Source organism: Carassius gibelio, chromosome A5, assembly GCF_023724105.1.
Source record: "Carassius gibelio isolate Cgi1373 ecotype wild population from Czech Republic chromosome A5, carGib1.2-hapl.c, whole genome shotgun sequence".
NCBI lineage: Eukaryota > Metazoa > Chordata > Actinopteri > Cypriniformes > Cyprinidae > Carassius > Carassius gibelio.
In genome coordinates, this window is record NC_068375.1 from 1,693,178 (window position 1) to 1,708,085 (window position 14,908).

A 14,908-nucleotide genomic window follows, 5' to 3' on the forward strand; every position below is an offset into this window, starting at 1 on the left:
TATGTAAAGGTTGACACCAATAAAGTGTAATACAGTGTACAAGTCGAATTAGATGCAATTTTGTGATCATTTAAGTTTTGAAAACAGAATTGGATCAAACATTTGTCCAGGAAAGTGCCAGCATAATGTCCATCCTCTTTCATATTGTCAAACAGGTTCATCCAAAACTGGATGCACTGACTTTTAACTGTAAGCCACCTTCTCTCAATCCGTTGATTGCTGCTGCTTGGCCCAAAACTGATGCAACCAGAGTCGGGATTCTTTCCATGATGCAGAAATTTCTGCATCTCTGCAACATTGACGTTCTCTGTACCGAGATCCAAATCTCACCATATTAGGCATATAGACTAATACAAGCAAGAATAACATAGAATTTTGTGGATACCAGCACATGTTAATATACCAGGAAATGAAAAAGCTTTTAATATGGCAATATAAGCACTTTAACTGAACTCTCCTAATCTTGTTGTCTCATTAAGTAAGAAGGAAGGAAAAATAATAATTGAAGAAGCCTGCAATAAAAAGTGGTTAGGAAAGTGGAATATTTGTGTTACATGAAGGCATCTTTATAATGTAGAAAACAATATTAGAAAAAGTAAATGGCTACATAGCTTCAGTAGAGAAGATCGGATTATTGTAGCAAGACTAAGAATGGAACATACTAAACTTAATTATACTATTTATATACAGTAATAGGTAAACAGTACAGATATGTCCTAGGTATGAGCAGGAAATGAACATGGGATGCAAAGAATATACAATCAGAAATGTATTAAATACAAATCAAGGATCAGGTAAAATTCTAAAATCTTTTTTTTTTTTTTTTTTAATTCATTACAAATGATAATTTTAAAAACAGCATATAGATTTTTTTTCAAGCACACACAGACTAAAATCATTTCACACGCCAGCACAGGAGGTGGCGATATGCACCGAAAAGCTGTCATGCAACTTCGCCATTAAACCCACAGAAGAAGAAGAAGTAGAAAGAAAATTCGAGTTCTGCCATCTTCTGTCAGTGTGCGATACAAAATAAATCTCGTACGACTGTGATTGGTGCTGAATAAGGTATGTCTATGTCCCGTCTGTTTCAGAAAACTCTATGTATATTTGACCTCGGCTGCGGCTGGATTTGAACCGATCCGGCAAAAGGAGTTGTTTGGACACATTCGACCAACAATCAGCTTCTCGTAGTGGCGCGTGCACAGCGTTTACATTATGATAATATTTAATGCATATAAGTTGTTTGTTTGTTTATTTGTATACACGAACATTTCAAGGATGTGTTTTCTGCAGCCTGAGCAAAATCATTCTTTATAACACACCTGTTCAGCACTCGCAAAAAAAGTGTAACTAGTGTGCCATTCAAATTTGATTTGACCCTCGATGTAAATAAATGATGCAGATTACCCGACTTTTTTATAGTGCTGTGTTACTTTCCAAGAACTTCTATTTAAAATCATTTAAAAACTACTATCGCACACTGGAGTTAAATTCGTCATAACAATATATGATATCATAATATAAATCGCTAATGTGAAAAAAACCAAAGCTGTTATTGCTCAGAAATTGGCTTTTCAAGCTTACTTATTTATTAGACTTGAATTTTATATATATATATATATATATATATATATATATATATATATAATCCCTCACAAAATCCTAAAGGATTCCACACAGTATGTAGCACTTGTGTCCTCAAATGTAAATGTCCACTGGAACCATTCTAGTCTCGAAAGGCATGAGGAGAAGCATATAAAGTGTATACAGGAGACCAGAAGTTGAATATAAAAATAAAACTTTACTATAATATATAATAATAATAATAGCAAATACAATCACATAACAACACAGAACAATAAAACATCAAATGATATGTAGAATTTGAAATTGTAACTCAGTTTGAATTACCTTTGAGTTGTATAATACTGTTAATTTCATAATGTAATAGTTATGTTTGTGTGTAATGTAAAAAGAGACAGAGAGAAAAAAAAATATTGTATCATATTCCAAAAGAATCACTAATGCTCTGTTAATTGAACATATGCACGATTACTTCCTGGTTTTAGATTAGCCAGCTCAGTCATTTCCAGTCAGTTGTACAGTGCTTTAAGAGGAGTGCCCTTTTCTCAGTTTCTCTTTAAAATCTATTCACAATTTGAAGTCATTTTTTGTTTATCTAAGAGGACCAAACTTCCACATTTACCATTTCAGGAATGACAAACGTGGATGTTAAATATTATGCAGGTAAATCTGCTAAATTGTTCTTGACCCATTGCTACGATTGACAGTAATAATGGAATAATGGAAGACAAGCCAATGTCAAAATAGAGTGGTCCATTTAGTGATTCAGACTAAATTCAGAGCAGCAAATCTATAACAGTAACAAGACTGTGTTGACTGAATATATTTAGCAGCTTTAACAAGTAAAAGATAAAACTTAAAAACTTTAATCTAAATAATATTTCAAAATATTTAATCCATTATTTAATTGTTATACCATTAATATTTAGCTTATTTCATGTGTATTTAACTAGTTTTTATTTAATAATTGAAATAATAATTCTCCCTTATATGCTTTTGTTGTTGGGGCATATGTTTTTTTTTTTTTTTTTTTAATGACATGAGACATTGTGATTCCTGCACGTGCTATACTTTATACTTCAGTACAATAAAAGTACACAAATTTGGAGTTAAAATCTTTAAAGTGAATTTTATTGCAAAGCTATAGAGTTGAGAGGGCAAATATTATAAGTGTTTAGAATGTATTTAAGACTGTGAAGGTAAGTAATTGATTATTAATCATACCATTATGATGTCATTTGAGAGATTGCATCTCTAATGTTAGCCTAAACCAGTGGTTCTCAAAGTGTGGTAAAAAGTGTGTCTAGTGGTACACGGAGGAATCACTAAGTTAAAGGTGCTGTAGGGAACTTTTGTAAAAAAAAAAAAAAAAATATTTTTTACATATTTATTAAACCTGTCATTATGTCCTGACAGTAGAATATGAGACAGATAATCTGTGAAAAAAATCAAACTCCTCCCAGTGGTCCTATTGCCATTTGCAGAAACTCCATCGCTCCCGGTAAAAAATAACCAATCAGAGCTGCGGTCCGTAACTTTGTTTGTGTTCAAAATGTAGAAAAATTTATATAATAAGCGAGTAGAATCAAATGTGATAAGAATCATCTGCTGGTCATGCATGCATTGTCTACACGGAGCTCACAACGAGCGAATTTATTCTTATTTAAGAACTTTTAAAACGGCGATTGCACGCAATCCACACGTTAGAACACACCAAGAGCTAAATTCAGATGTTTCTGAACTGTTTAAAGTAATAACATGATATATTCGCGGCAGCCAACTGCCTGCGAGCTCGCGATGTATTTCTCTGAACACTTGAAGTTCAGAGAATTTACAGCCTTTCACAATAAAACACTGCAGCGAAACGGCACAAAACAAATAAAAGAATATATTATACACATGAAAATTAGTGTTTATATGTGCTTGTGAGATTTTATCTGTCAGGCAGAACGTCACATCAATTGCCATCGTCACAACATGGTAAAATTAATTTATATATATTTTTAAGAGCTTCTTAAAATAATACAATCCACTCATTAGAAAAAAACAAGAGCAAAATCCAGGTGTTTGTTGAGCCATGCAAAACGAAATATCATTTGACATCGAGGGAGAAAAAGTCACATGACAGCAGCGTTTCGGGGAGAGATCGGATAAATAAATACACATTTCATTCACACTGCCAAGCTAAACCAACATATGTTATTATACCGGATCGGATCTCATTAATAAATTATGTCTCTGGCCAAAGAACTGAGAGAAAGACGAGAGAAATGAGCGCTTCATCAGCAGCCCATGCAGCGTGATACATCTTATGAATACTGGAAGGAAAAAAAGTCACGACAGCCTTTTAAATTAAAACAGTGCAGCGAATCAAAACAATTAGAAGAATATAGAGATCAAAATGAGTGCTTGTATGATCTTTTTGTCTTAGGTGAAAATAACATCCATCTCTCCAGCTTCAGAGGACAGTGATTCTGGCTTTTCGTCGGTAGATAGGACAAATCAAGTACACGATTATTTCAGAATTCATAATAGCTTGGCGAACATAAACTGTTGAGAAATAAATTGAAAATGGGTAGTATTAATGCTGGATTGAATATTAAAACCCCTTTACTTGCAAACATCGCCGACGGCCCCAGTTTATTATTGTTTCAATTTCACAGCACTTTAAACATCACTCTTATAAGAGTATACTTTATCTAGACGAACTGTGCATCAATTGAAAGTTTAAAGACTCAAGCTTCGATATTTGACGAATATTTTGATAAAACGTTGTTGCAGTGACAGTTATTTAGTAAAATAATAAATCCGTATTATGCCACATTTTGAATAGACATTCTCCACTCATTCAAATTCAGTCACGTCAGCAGCGGTTTATTTGTGTTCACAGACTGAACAGCGTCAATAAGGATTTATAGACCAAAGATGCATATCTGCGGAGATATATGGATATATTTACTGATGTTTACTTCATATTTCTTCAGACAGAATCATCATTTCTATTCATTTTCCACTGATTTACGCGATCTGATGATCAACAGCCTCTCCCAGCGATCTGTGTGTGTGTGTGTGGAGTGGCGTGAGCTCGTGCTGTGTGTCACTCAGACTCCGATTGGTCCTTCCCAATGTCAGTCTTGGAGTGTCATGTCCGGACACTGCCACATCGTGTCACATGCTTCCTGTAAACTTCCTGGTTCATATCTTACCATAACACTGAAACACCTCTGTACACACGGAATATTCGAATAATAAACCCGCGATTACGATAGTAAAACTTGGTATGATATTTTCTTGATATCTGGGGCGTTTTTATAAAAAAATCGAAAATGTACATCGGAAATGCTAACTTGTGCAGCGATGAAAAAGGCTACAAATAGCATATTTTTACAATAGTAAACGACCAAATTCCACCCCTGATCGCTAAATGAAGTTATTACAAACACTCGATCAGGGTTTAAAGTGAGTTTTTAGTAAAAGTGTACTAATAATTTAATAAATTGTCTGATGTAGCTTGATGTTAACGTTAGCTCTAATGCTACTAATAGCAGGTGCATTTCTTCATAATGCATTTCTGTCACAATATCTTTCATAGTAAGACTTTTGATAAATAAGGGCTAAATGCATACTGAAACTAAGTGAGATAGCAGTTTTGTGGATTGTAAAGCTTGTAATAACCACAACAAAGGCTGATTAAGGTGTAATAAAAGCAAAATAATAATGATAAAAGATTAATGCGGATAATGTCTCATACCAGGCGGAGGTTCGAAAGACTCATTTGGTGAGAACAATATAATCATGAAACGGGGAGTTTTCAAAGCCAACACACATACAGAGAGCACAGGAATGTTTGCATGTGAGATTTTACAGAGATAACAAGTGCCATAAATCAATTTGATTAGCCTTCTCTAAAAACACACATGACATGGCCTTTCATGACATGAAATATTTCATAAAATTCACAGTTTTACAGATTACATTATGAAATTTTCATATGAAGCTTTGGTAGACTTTTGGCTTTAGCTACACTGTGCTAAACTCATATCCTTCATCAACAATTTTTTTAATACATTTTAAAAAATGTTTTTAGTATTTTTATTTTAGTTTTTATGTTTGAGTTTATATATCTCTATTATCATAACAGTCTGAGTGATTCTGATTCCTGAACAGTAAACTTTGAAGTGTCAGCTTTGTGGACAAATGTTGATTATGTATCTAGTCAGAAAGAATCATGAGCAAAAACATTTTTATTTTGGGGATGTCGTTTCTGTCTCCATGCCAAAAATGGGGGGTGACTGTTAAGGGGTTTTAAAAGAGACTGCATTTACCTGCTGCCTTTAGTAAATTAGATTTTAATGGGAAATGAAGGCCACATTGCTTATGTTGTCCACACGATGCCGCCACAGGATAAATACTAAATACTTCAAGATATATTCAGAGACAAAGCAGTTGGTAAATGAAATTACTTTAATATTCAAATCGAGTATCATGATCAACTTCCATTTTATTTCTCAACAGTTTATGTTCAATAGCCAATTCTGTTGAAGCTATTGTCATAGCCTAGGCTTTTTATTAGAAAAGGAAGACAGCAGTGGTCCATAGAAAAATTGCTTGGTGAATAGAAATGAAAACAGCCATGTGAACATAAAACTTTGATATATAAATCGGAAGGTGATCAATGATACCGGATTTGAATATTAAAGTAACTTTATTCATCAGCGGAGCACAGGATTAGTTTAGTTTCACTTTTAAATCGGTTAAAAATACAAGTGAATACATAAATTGCCTCTTTTCAAGTAAATTATGAGTCCTTCTGTGAGTACTATTATATGCACAATATGATAGTGTGATAACTTGAGAAATATGTTGCAGTACTATGAAAATAAGATCAAATTGAATGGTATTTAGGAGATTATAGTTTTGCATTATTACTATATTGGGCCTTTTTTAAGTTTATTAAAAAAAATAATGAATATTTATTAAAAAAAAAATATTAGAGAAAAATATGCATGACTAAATATCGCATCCAGCTAGAAAACCGTGTCGTAGCTGTTATCATAGCTGTATCATAACCTAGGCTTTTTATTAGAAAAGAAAACAGCAAGGTAAAAAAAGGAAAAAATGCAATACAGGTGTATTTTTTTATTATTATTTATTTATTTATTTTTTGTAGCGGGGCAGCTCAAGTATGTTGGGCGCACAAGTACTGTGTCTCCTTTGCCCCATGGCCAAGCCAACATCAAAGTTAGTTCACTAACTTTTAATTCTAGTTTAAGTTACTTTGTCCTTTTGGTCCAGAAGTGTCTGCTAAATGCAATGTAATTACAACACGCTAAAACACATGTGAATAACCTTACTTTATTCACAATGTCCATATATGTGCATGGAGGTAAATGGTCCAGGTCTCTGTGCCACTCTGCTGCAGGGAGCTCGTATGGGTCGATAGTCCACTGTTTTGCGCTTGGTGTAACCTAAAAAAACCTGTATTCCATTGTTCCTATGTGTTTCATATGTATCGTGTGAGGTACTGGAGCAGTTTTTAATGCAGCAGTAATTTCCAGTCATGGTAAAACAGTGCAGAATTGCAAGAACCTCCTCTACTACCGAGTTAACAACACACGTAAACAGTATGTTTCGCCGCCGGTGTCCGGCCAACATGGCGGAGATTGTGATATCGAGTGGGAGGGGCTCTGTGCTATGACGACAACTCCTCATTCTCAATATAATACACATCAAAAAAATTCTAAACTTTTTACTTTCACCTAAGACATAACCAACAGTTTTTTTTTTTTGAACATACTTTCCAAGACGATATGAATTTGTCTGTGTTTGTATTTGACGGTACAAGAGCAAAATAACGCAAATTCAGTGTTCAAGCGTTTTGAGATGCCTCTCTCTGCATAAGCTCTGAACAACAGAACACCTCAGTGGTGAATTGGGCGCTTTCACCTCCTTTTCTATTTGTTTAAACTGAGATTTGTAGTCGTTCGTTCAGGTGCAGGAGAAAGTTCGAGGAGAACTTCAAAAAGGAGAGCTCAGTTCAGTGTTGCTGTCTGTGAGACGCGGCTCTCTCTCCGCTTGCTCACCAAATACAGCGCGCGAGTAAAAGCTTCTCAGTTGAGCTTTTCCGCGTCTTGTGTTTGAATGCTTTAAACTCTTTTTAATGTTTAAATCGACAAGTGACAAGGCTTAAAAACACCTGAAAATGATAAGCTTTTGTGACCACAAGCAGCAGTGGCCTGTCAACTGTCCTGAGCATATTTTTAGGCTGGCCTCACCACCTTTCACCACCTTTCACCACCTTTCACCCCATTATCGACGACCCTGGGATCAGCTGATTTTGATATGAGGGAGAGAGCAAAGACAGAACTGAAGACAGAGAGTGCCCGCGCGGGGGAGGGGCGCTGAGCTCGTTCTCTCCGTCACTCCGTCAGTAGACTGCTTCACTCACAAAACCCAATTAGAGATCAAATAAGGCTTTGGCGGGACAAAAATTCATTTTGACGGCCGCCAAAAAATTTTCAATGTAGGAAAAACTCTGGCACCACGATGTTCAGCGCGGTGTTCAGGTGTTCAGGGCACACGCAGAGACGCGCCTCAAAGTCTTCTTGCTTTTGTACCGAAAACAGATACATACGAAATATGTCAAAATACCTGTCTTGGAAAGTGTGTTCGAAAAAGTCTGTGACTATGTCTTCAGTGAAAGTAAAGAGCTGAGAAAGAAATCTGATGTGTATCATTATAATGGATGCATTGTCTCTTAAAGTGACCGCATCTAATTTACTAGCTCTGCTGTCAGTGTCTTTAATGTATGAAAATGAAAGTAACTCACTCACTGCTCTTGATTGAATTACTTTGTAGTTTTAACAAGAATTTATCCACAGTCAATCCAAAAATCTGATGTAATTGATTATATTGTTTTACTAGTGAAATATTATACCCAAAAATTCTTCATACAGTAGACTACCAGTGAAATTGATTGAAAAAAAACAACATAATTGAATTAGGGATCTGATCATGTTTTGCTTAAGTGTTTCTTTCTTTAATTGCCAATGCAACCTTTTCACACCACAGACTGAACAAAATTAAAATAGCTTGCTTGGTCACTGTTCAACAAAGTATTGATAGTTGTGTAAATCTGGTCATACTGACATTTGTCTGAAGTTTTGGTTGATTCCATCACATATCTTTATATCAAAGCTATCTGACATTATCAAGATTAATTTGTTCTGGCACAGTTTATGAGTTCTTATCATATTTTATTACCAATTTCTAAACTATAGCAAATAAACTGTGATGATGTGAGAAATGTAGAAGGTGTCTGAATACATTTTGGTTTGACTGTGTATTTTATTTTACTGTAAAGACTATGCAGTGCTATTTTAAATAAGTTTCTGGACACCTACAAACTTAAAAAAGAGTAAACATTGTGTAAATAGCACACATAAATAAATAGAACAAACATACAATAAATATTAAACAATTTCAGACAGGGCCAGCTGCGGCCCTGGGTTAAGGTACCAAGACGGAGCAATGCACTGTGTGTACTGTAAGAAATAAAACAAGAAGCCATGTGGTTTAAAAGATGACAAGTAAAATGAAAAGCATATCTGTATGCAATACAGTTTCATTATTGTTCATTATCATCCAGAGCAGCTTACTATAAATAATTTATGCGACCAAATCATGTTTTGCGCCAGTAACTGAAAAAGTTAGTAGCGCCAAGTGCCACCAGTGGAAAAGGTTAGTGTAGTTCCCTGTTCCCATTCAACATAAAACACACTCTCACATATATAAAAACTGTTGAAAAATAAAAGAAACAAAGAAAAAGGCCCGCCTCCATCAGCTGACAGGTGCGTCAGAGCGCATCACGAGGGAGCGGCAAAATTCAAATATACTATCTTTCGCCTATCTTTCATTCATTCTTTTTTCCAGTGGATCATCTCATTCTGTTTGTGACACTGTACACTGCAAAAACAAATGCCGTGTTTTTACTACCAAGACAGTTTCTGACCGTGAGTTATTCCATAACGGACACAAACAGTTCTGTCGTTGAAGAACTGAAACATAAACAAAGGAATTATGATCCATATTACAATGATATTGCTTCGTTGGACTAAACATGTTCCATGAGATGTTGTTCAGTGGACCCTTACCTTTCTATCTAAACCGGGATTTACAGATCTGGATGTGTTTATGACTCGTTATTACGACAGATCTGGTATGTACAGCGTTTCCATTGCTCATGTTTTTATGTGTACTGCTTACACAAATGTAGCAAAGTCTTTATAAACTTTCCATTGAAAAACAGCGATCTGTCGTCGATGCTTGAGGCTTTGACCTTTATAATGATACATTGTTGGTTAAGATTAAATTTGTCCCGTTTCATTTAATCTATCCGTAAACACTGACACGTGCGAGTTTAGAGGCTTTCAGGACTGAGGGCGTTCTGGTGCTGGCTAACAGGTTAGCTATGGCATAATAAGCTGAACTTGCTGTCGTCCATTTTGATTTATGTTGTTAACCTACTTTTTTGCACTCCTCATCAACCATTGGTCCGATTTTATACGAAAATATTTGATACAGTTCTCATTAAGCGCATCAATGAATTTGCTGGAAGGATACCAAAATGCATTTGAGGCTGTATCTCAGCAAAGCTTTGACATATTTGGACCAAACTTTGTAGGTGTCATTGTCACTAGAGGGTGACACGGGAGTGGATTTTCAAATCTGTCCCTTTCCATTCCCGTAAAAAAAAAAACATCCCGTCCCAATCCCACGGAAAAACCTGTAGGAAAATCCTGTCCCCAAAACCAGAAGAAAGATTCCCGTTCCCGCCCACTCCCGGATTGTATATTTTTTGGCTGGAATCTTTCAGTTACAGTAAAGGAAAAAACATACAGTAGGCTACAGATAACAGCATGCCAACTTTAGTGAAATTTTAAAATTTTAAAAATGTGCGTGTGTGTATGTGTGTGTGTGTCTATATATATATATATATATATATATATATATATATATATACACACACACACACACACACACACACACACATATATATATATATATATATATATATATATATATATATATATATATATATATATATACACATTGCACACACATTAAATTTCATTTAAATCATCCATGCTAACCTGGGTCACGCTCAAGTTCACATGACCCAGATTGCATCTTGTTTGCTTTAGCCTAATTATTGTGTTTCGTTGTTATTCGGAGTGCACACAAATAAACGTCCAAAGATTGATTACTTTTATCTGTATGACCAAAAATTACAGAGTATTTTCACAACAAATTCCCTCTGCTCTGAGCATTTAATAATCGCTCCGCGCGCACTGATGCCAGAAACACCGCTCCACCCTTCACTCCGTGGATAAAGTATTTCAGTGTATTTCATTGTTATTTTCATAACGAAGCCTATATGAAAATAAAAAATAAAATAAGAGGATTGTTTTAAAGTGGCTTAGGCAATTATGTGCAAACTTTTTGTATCCTTACCACACGCCAAACTATTAACCTTGTCAGCATTAAAATATATATAATTGCTACATTCTGCTCTGAAAATTGTTTGTGATGAAAATAACAGTACACAAGATTACTTTTTAAATGCATTACTGGGAAAGCGACTGTGCTGTATCTGTTTAAATCATGCTTTACCTCAAAAATATTCAGTAAAAGGAACAGACAAACTCCTTGAGAACTAGCCTGTAACTTCCCGCTTGGTTATTGCCGTCATTATAACCTTCTGATCGGAGAGATTCAATTGTACTCGTGATGAAGCGGTCTTGGAGCGAGTGAAAACCATGACACTCCAACTTTTAAAAAATCTGCTCCTCGCTCCAGTCAGAATCACACCGCTCCTCTCACATACTCTTGTCGGGTGAATGCGGCGCTCAGAAAAAGCACAGGTCAAAGCAGCGTGCGAATGAAACATTCAAAAGCACATGTAAATAAGAGAGACTCTAGCTCGTTATCTATATGATGGAAAAGCCAGAACTGCAGCTGATAGAATGAGCGCTGCAGCACGATACTACATTTCTTCAAAAGCAGATTGTAGAGACATTTTTATCGTCCACGATCACAATCTTAATATCGCAAACCCCTAGTTTATGGTTTATTTATATAAAAGGTAGGCTATATCTGTGTATAAAGTTGCCCGCCCACTGGAATTTTTTTCCAGTCCCTATCCCGTGATTAATAGTGATTTTGTTCCCAATCAACGAGGGATTCCCGAAAAAAATGTAAGACTCTAAAATAGTCTTTTTTGTAGGTATTGATGCTCTACGTTTGTGCCAATTTTCAAGCATGTACATGAAATATAGCTCGAAGGCTGCTGGTTTATTTTGTATAGGTGGTACTGTTGAGCCATTTTGCCACACCCTCTTCTGAATCCTATATCAGATGTAAATTTCACCAGGTCTGACACGTGTGCAAAGTTTCATGACTTTTTGAGCATGGTTGAACCCTAAAAAATGCGATTTAATTTTGTAGAAGAATGATTATAAATAAAGCTGCAAGCAGCGATTAATGGGCCCTAGCACCGGCCTCACCACCAGCATGTGACTTTAGTAAAAAGCTGAAAGGTGAGAAATATACATTTAAAGTTGTAAATATAAGTGGAATATGTCAAAGTCATTTATTTGTGCCAATCTTCATGTAGCCAGCAGCTGGCACTATCATTATAATGGAATATTGGCCTACAGATGTGTTCAGGCCAGTACTCTTATCGAACGTGAAGTTTGGGGAAGATCAAACATTTTATGCCTGAGTTAAAAAACAACTTCTCTTCCTATTCAGACATTGTAGGTCTGAGTTATAGCAACTTCCTTTTTCATAGCGAATCATCGAAATTTGTCAGATCGCCACGGACACGCCCTTCAACAAAAACTCAAGATCTTCGCAATTAAACGTTACAAAGGCCTTTAGATTAATTACACTGACCAATTTTGGTATTCATCTCAATTAATCTCTAGGAGGAGAGCTCCGCTGTTGACTACACTGTTGTTGACATCCATGTTTAACGTTAGCTACTTCGGAAAACAATGAGTGACGTCGTTGCACGTTGAGTACTTCTGCGCATGCGGGTCACTTCTGGGTCATTTCACGTTCACACAGGAGATCACAAAAGGTCGCATTTAATTGGAAATGTGAACGGCCTTGCAAAATAAAAATATATAAAAAAAAAAATCGAAATTGAGCATTAAGCCCTGCAGTGTGAACATAGCCTTAGTGCTGGGCGATAGCATATGGCCTGAAATTTTTTTTTTTTTCACGCACAAATGCGTGTCACTGGATTCTGTTGTCTTTTGTCGGATCACGCCACTTGTGTCCAGTGTAGACCTGGCGTGCGTTTTTTAATGGGTTATGTTACAGCCCTGCTTGTTTTTAATGTTTTTATTAAATATCTGTATTTACTGCCATGCACCATACAAAAGAAAAGCTTGGTGAGTTGAGCAACGAGCATTGCTGCAGTTTGCTTTTGGGAGGATGTGCTGTGCTTTTGCTGCTGCGGTCGTCTTCATTTCGTCAGGTGAAATATCTCTCTCACTCGGCAGCAGAGTCTGTGAGAGTGGAGCAGCATTTAATAATCACTCCGTGCGTACTGATACCAGAAACAAGCTCCGCCTTCACTCCGTGGCTAAAGTATTTCAGTTTGTTTGAAATGTTATGTTCATAATGTAGCCTATAAAAAAATTATAATAAAAAAAATAAAAATAACAGGAGAGTTTCAAAGTGGCTTAGGCTATTGTGTGTAAACTTTATTCCCTTATCACATGCCAGACTAATAACATTGTAAACATTAAATCTTTATTTGCTGCTTTCTGTTGTGCAAATTTTTGTTTGTGATGTGATGTGTGAAAATAACAGTACATTTTTGTCAGTTATTTTATCTAAACAGGTCGATGAAGTTCTTCAAGATTTCAAAATCAGATAGCCTACTGATAATGTAGCACTGTAAGATTACATTTGTTTGAAATCTGTTTTCGTTTGAATGTGCTGTATCGTTTAAATCATGCTTTAACCCGAAAATAATCAGTAAAAGAAACAGACAAACTCCTGTAACATCCCGCTCGACTACTGCAGTCATTGTAACCTTATGATCAAGCTATATAGCTAAATATGTTTAACATGAATTCTTGATTAATATGCAGTTATATTATGGGCTGGTGCCATGAATTGTACTCTTGAAAGAGGCTCTTGGAGCGAGTAAAAACAACGATGCTCAGACTCTTAATATCCTCTCCTCGCTCCAGTCAGAGTCACACCGCTCCGCTCATCCTCTCAGCAGCATGTCTTTGTGTCAGACGTGCGGGGAGGGTTGAGCACTGAGTGGAGCGTCAGTGGATGTAAAAAAAAAAAAAATAATAAAAAAAGATTTTCATTCAAACAAACCGATGTAAATTGCAAATTTGAGTTAATTGATTAAAAACTATTTTATCACCCAGCCCTACTTGCTTTCATATAATTTAATAAAAAAAAAATTGCAGCTGCATTTAAATGCAGGTGTGTAAAATATGTGCAAGATTTGCACTGCGCGTGTGATGCTGGATGTGCAGCATTAATTATTAGTTTTATCTTCATTACAAATCTTGTTTGGTTTTATTTTGGATAATTGTATGTAAAAAATAATTTACTTTGTAATGCATATGCAAAATGTGAATTAATATTCATATTCAAGTGTCTGTTTGAAAGTGCTTAATGCACATTTATGACATGGAGGCACCCTCATCACTTAAATTTTTTCCTGATAATGAATTTACTTAAAATTGTGGTGTCTCACATACATTAAAAATATACAGAAAGCTTGAAAAATTAAAGCATTGTGTAATCTGTGAATGTTGCATTTGAGAGAGCCAGCACTGTGAATTTCATCTTGCAGCGACAAGAAAACATTTGTTTATTAATAGATAATTAAAATGTCTCATTTTTCACAATTATTAGACTACTTCTGCATGTGCATTGTGGCAAACTTAATGCATGTGATTGAGCCCGGAATATATTAAGATTTGATTATGTAAATTTAATATAAACCTCTGTAGCAACAATCACTTTCTGGGGAATAATTAACTCAAATTAAGTGAATATTCATGAGTCTATGAATATAACGTGCTTATTGCTTACAAATATTAAATTACCCAAAGAGGGAATATTTAATCATTTAAAGGTAACCTTTACTAGAATTAATTTAAGTTACTCTAGACAATCTGTTCGTCCAGCGAACTGGAAGCTAGACTTCCTTATCAAAATTCAATAAAAATACCCTTCTTACAAACTCCAAGAAATATTAATCTTCTGATCAGGAAAA

General features: G+C 35.4%; 1 protein-coding gene across 1 annotated transcript in view; it reads left to right on the forward strand.

Annotated features, from left to right (window-relative positions):
- Window positions 1-924: 924 nt before the first annotated feature.
- Window positions 925-14,908, forward strand: part of rwdd2b (RWD domain containing 2B) — a 64,969-nt gene continuing 50,985 nt past the window's right edge. The window contains exon 1 of the mRNA XM_052591260.1: window positions 925-1,068. The gene's annotated coding sequence lies outside the window, so the exon portion shown is untranslated. The remainder of the gene's footprint in view (window positions 1,069-14,908) is intronic.